Raw genomic sequence first — 6,000 nt, 5'->3', positions numbered from 1 at the left:
TTACAGATAATTAATATATGAATATATTCTACTTTTAATATGTGAATATATTATATTTCTATAATTACATTAGTTTATTGTGTGAATATTCTAATTTTAATATATGAATATATTAAATATTCATATATGAATACTTCATAGTTTGAGCATATTCTCTCTATGGTATTAGTCTTGGTTCTGGGATCTGTTGCTGGTACTTAGAAGGCTTTTGTAGAAGAGCCAATCAGTGCTGATGGCAGAATCCCAGTGGAAAAGGTGCTAATTTGTATTTAGCATCTGAGTTTAAACTCCAATTCTGTTACTTACTACTGTGTGACCTTGTGTAAATCACTTAATTTCTAAGAGCCTCAGTTTCTTCATTCGTCAAAAGAAAAGTTTGGACTAGTAAGGAAGGAAATAAGCATTTATAAGCATCTACTATGTGGAGAAGGAAAGGCAAATCATTCCAGTATCTCTGCCAAGAAAAACCCAAATGGGGTCATAAAGCGTCAGACGTGACTGAAAATGACGCAACAATAACAACAGTAAGCACCTACTATGCACGAGGCACTGTGCTCAGGCTTTACAAATATTATCTCATTTGTTCCTCACAACTCCTAGAGGTAGGTGCTATTATTATCTCCATTTTATAGGTGGGGAAACCGAGACAGACGGAAGTTAAGTGACTTGCCAAGGATCATACAGCTAGTAAGTGTCTGAGACCAGACTTGAACTCAGGTCTCCCTGACTCTAGGCCCAGAATTCTAGCCACTGCAATGCCTCCTCTAAGGTCTCCTCCAGCCCTATGATCCCTTTAATTGGTACATTCATGGCAAAGCAATATGGCTTAACTGGAGACACTCAAGGGTGCCACTGAGTGGGACTTGGGGGCAACAAGGGAAACATACTGGGGGAAGCATTGACTCCCCAATCTCGATAAAAGTTGACACCTGCAAGACTATGGCGAACGATCAAAGGATATGAAGTTTCCACCAGAAGGAATGCAAACTATCAACAACAATATGAAAGCATGTTCAAAGTAACCAATAAGAGAAATGCACATTAACACAACTCTGAGATTTCGCTTCACACCCATCAAATTGACAACAAATGACTGAATGAAAAAGTATTCATTAAGTACTTAACATGTGTCAAGCACTATGTGTGGCACTGAGGATACAAATGTAAAAGGGAAGACAGTGGCATGCCCTCAAGGAGCTTACAATCTAATAGGGACAGACAACACATATAGGAACATGTCAGCTTATGTGTGAAGTCCAGGAAGTGAAGTGGCTCAAACCTGGACCTAGTTGCAGTGGGGACTGAGGCAACCACAAATCAGGACTTCAGTGCGAGAAAGAACAGGAGAGAGGGAAGACCAAGAGCTCCAAGAATAATCTTTCAGGGCACGATTCTGGATTGGACAGTATGGTGACTGGTGTGGAGAAGTCTGAGGAGTGCAGATGACAAAAGATGGAAATTGGGATGGAAGGGCTATGGGCAGACAAAAACAGTGTTGGTGGAGCCATGAATTAGTCCTACCATTCTGAAAAATAATTTATGGTTATGCATAAAAAAAGAATTTTTTATGCCCTTTGACCCAAAGATTCTACTTTTGGGTCTACACATTAAGAATGTCAATGACAGTATGGAGTTCCTACATATTTTAAAAATAGTCATAGCAGTACCTTTTGTGGTCCCAAAGAACTGGACACAAAGTGGGCATCCATCATTGGGGAATGGCTAAATAAACAGAAATACATGAATGTAATGAAATATTATTGCACTGTAGGAAAAGATGACTATGAGGAACTCAGTGGAATATGGTTATATTTTCATAAAGTAACACAGAGTGAAGAAATTAGCACCAGAAGAATGGTATATGCAACAGCTACCATAATAGAAATGGAAACGATACTCAAAGACAATCAATCAGATTAATTACCATGACCAATCTTTACGCCAGTAAACAAATGATGAAATATACATCTCTCTTCTTGGTAGAGAAGTGTGGGACTATGGGTGCAGAATGTTGTACGTGCTGCGCTCATTTTGTCAGTCAGTTTTGCTTAACTGTTTTCCTTTGTTCCAAGAAAGGGCATATATTGGAAAACGGTTCTAGCATTTTTTAAAGAGGAAAAGCATCAGTGACACTTTCTCAAATGAGGGGAAGAGAAGGAGAAATTCTGGAGACTTAGAGAAGCGGCAGCTCCTCAAGATGGTGGAACAAATGAAGGAAGAGCACTTCGAGTCTTTTCATCCTATAGCAAGGATGATAAAAGAGCACCAGAACAAAACTAGGTAGCGATCAAGGAAAACAATATACACGGTAGCCTTAACAATGATAGGACAAGCAACAAAAACAAAATAATCAAAACAAAACTGGATGCTGCAAAATTATAATAACCAAGATGAGATATGAGAAGGTATCTCCCCCACCTCTTTGCAGAGGTATGGATCCATGGGTGTGGAACACTGCAAACAACTTCAGGCTTTTGCAATATGTTATTTTTAATGAACTTTTTTGTTTTGTCTTTTTTATTTATTATTAATTATAAGGTATGCCTTTTTGTGTTTGGGTAGTCAGAGGAATACAGTTGACAATGTAGGCAATGTAAAGTGATGCAAAAATAAAATTTTATTTTTAAAAAATGAAGTATCCAAGAGAAGGTGAAATGACCACTTTTCAACTCAGTTGTCGAAGGGATTTCTATTCATGTAGGTATTGGACTAGATGAACCTCTGAATTCCTTTTTGAATGAGATTCTATGATTCTGATTCTGTCCCCTTGGGAAAGCAACGTGTGCCATCTGCTGGAAGCTGGTGGGAATGGCAGAATTCTAAAAGTTAAGTGATATCAAAAAGACTGACTTGGCATTTAGGGGCCATTGCACAGAGAATGTGCCCAGAGAGCCCCTAGAAATTTCCAAGGAGTCCAAGCAAGGACATGGTGACTCAGTGCTTGGACTTTCTAGGGATGACAAAATTCTCGGTTGCTTTCAGCCATGTGGTGGCCCAACACTGAAAGAACTGTCAAAATGTCAAACTGGTTGTTAGCATGACATGGTAAATCAGGAATCTTCCCTTGGTCCTCTCCCCACCCCCCACATTCTGTGTTGTCTTCACAGACACACAGACACACTGACACACACACACACACACACACATATTCTGTGGCAGTAGTAGAAGGGCAAGGTGCTGGATCTGTTACTAAATGGAGGAAGGAGAGAGATAGATACACACAGAGAGAGACAGAGAAGAAGAAGAGAGGGAGAGAGAGAAGAGAGGGAGGGGAACAGAGAGAAGGGGGGAGAGGGGGAGGGAGGAAGGAGAAAGAGAGAGAGAGAGAGAGGAGAAGGAAAGAGAATGCTTGACTCCTTTGGCCTTTGGCTGTGACCCTTCTGGGTAGCAAGAAGTACAAAGTGTTTTTTAGGCTATGATCAAGGGAAATAAACAGTACTCATTCCCCCACCTTGCCCCTGTTCCCCATATTTAAGCATGGCCTCAATTAGATGAGCTTGCACCTGAGGCCCTGGCTACCTTTTCCACTTTATGTTTTCCTGAATAGGTGATTGAATATAGTTATAAAGGTAAATGTGTCTAGGCTCAGAGGCAACCTCATAAGTTTGACACATATGAAGGTCCTAGGTCCAATGGGAAGAGTGGTTGGCTGTATCAGCTAAGAGAATAGTTGTTTGTGACAAATGCAGAGGGGTTTGATTGCAGCAATGTAGGGGCAATTAACTATGGGGAGCAGCTGCGCCTGACATTCTAAGGAGGCTTAGATTTAGAATGTAGATGCAGAGCTGAGTTGAATATAAAATGTGTTATCAACAATCCCACAAACTGCTTTATGTTCTGGGTAGCAGCCTCCCAGAAGATTGTAGCAGTACCTATAAGTTAAGTTCCTAAATCCTATCTTTAAGTTGTTCTGTTAATGTAGGCTGTCATTTATATTTAATATAATTTATATTATATTTCTTTAGGGTGTAGGAATAAATTACCAGTTTTACGATAGATTAATATTTTGAATTGAGTGTCTTTTCTACTTCTTCCTTTTTATTGTTGTTTAGTCATCTCTAACTCTTTGTGACCCCTTTTGGGGGTTTTCTTGGCAAATACACTTGCCAGTTCCTTCTCCAGCTCATTTCACAGATGAAAAAACTGAGGTAAACAGAGTTAAGTGACTTGCCTAGGGTCACATAGCTAGTGTCTGAGGCCGGATTTGAACTCAGGTCTTCCTGACTTCAGGCCCAGGCCTCTGTCCACTGTACCACTTACCTCCTCTTTTTCGAGGAACCCCTAAACTTGTAAGTTATAAGTAAATCATCCCAAAGGCCAGGGTGGGGACCTAATGAGCCCAAAAGGGCTCCCAAAAGGGAGCCTAATCCCTCTAATTAGAAGCAAGTTTACCCAGGTTTGAGTCCAGTTCAAACCTGATTGCTATCTGGATTCAAAACAGGGAGCACCCTCAACTCCTCTAGTAACATAGCAGTGGTTCCTCAAGGTTAGACTGGTAAGCTAAGAGACCTTCAGGAAGGAGAGCTGTGGAGGGCAGCAACAGCAAGTTGTCAGTGTTATCCCCTGCTCTCAGTAGTTGAAAGTGAGATCTTCAGGAAACAAGCAAGACAAAAGAGCCATGGAAGGGAGCACAAATGTGGACGATCAAACCCTGAACACCCCTAGCTGTAACTTCACCCAGAAAAATGTAAATCATCAAGACTCATTAAATGGTAAGCCCTAAGGTAAGGGCTGACACCCACTATGTATATCATCACTTTTATGGGATCAACTGAGAGTCTTGATTATTTCTGTTAACTTGCAAATGAAGCTGTTAATGTTTCAAGCCTTGTGAACTGGGTGTACTTTAAAGGGAAGCTGGTTGCCACCCCTGAGCAACTGTCAGATATCGGAGTCTACAGATCATCTAAGTAGAGACAATAAGCTCTGTGATGTAAGTGTTAGAGTTGTATTCTATATTCCTTTGCAAAATAGTCGTGCCTCATGGTATATACATACATACACATAGATAGATAGATAGATAGATAGATAGATGATAGATAGATAGATATAACGTAATCACACTGGCTTGCATTTCTATTGCACCTTAAGATTTACAAAGCACTTTCTTCACATCCACTCCATAAGGAAGTGGAACAGGTAACATTCTCCCTGTTTTACAGATGAGGAAACTGACCCACGAAGAGGCTAAGTATGATATAGAATTATAGATTGTCAGAGCCAGAAGGGACCCTATAGACCATCTAATACAAACCATTCAATTTACATATGATGGTCTTCAGGTTCCTTGAAGTATACTCTGCTGTTTCTCCCCTGGTAATGAGCTGGCTGAAGTCATGCCCAAAGACATTCTCAATGACCCTTCTCAGTTTGCAAGCAGGCCAACAACACAGCTTCAATCACCGATAATCGTCACCTCTCACCCAGTCCTAAGCATTTCCCCATAGGCACACACCGGATGCACCTGGCCAGAGCTGGAACCACTCTAAGGCATTCATTCATTCATTCAATCAATCAGCAAACATTTATTAAGCATCTACTATGTGTCAAGCCCTCCCCGGTCTCTTCTAGATCACTACCTTATCTTGGTAGAAGGACTTGTGTAGCTCAATGAAACTAAGAGTTATGCCATGCAGAGTTACCCAAGACAGACAGGTCATAGTGGGGAGTTCTGACAAAAGGTGACCCACTAGAGAAGGAAATGGTAAACCACTCCAGTATCTTTACCAAGAAAACCCTGTAGACAAGGCATGGAGTGCTACAGTCCACAGGGCCATGAAAGAGGACATGACCGAATGACTGAACAGCAATGTGTCAAGCCCAGTATTACACAAGAGTGAAGCTCTCAAAAAGTTTACAAAACTATCAACAAGTATTGATTAAGTACCTGTTGTTTGCCAGACACCATGCTAAGCACTAGGGCAGTGAGGTGGCACAGTAGATAAGAGTGCTGGGCCTGGAGTCAGGAAGACCTGAGTTCAAATACAGCCTCAGAAAATT

This window comes from Vombatus ursinus, unplaced genomic scaffold (assembly GCF_900497805.2).
Source record: "Vombatus ursinus unplaced genomic scaffold, bare-nosed wombat genome assembly UNPS02005286.1, whole genome shotgun sequence".
NCBI lineage: Eukaryota > Metazoa > Chordata > Mammalia > Diprotodontia > Vombatidae > Vombatus > Vombatus ursinus.
This window is presented reverse-complemented; position numbering follows the sequence as displayed.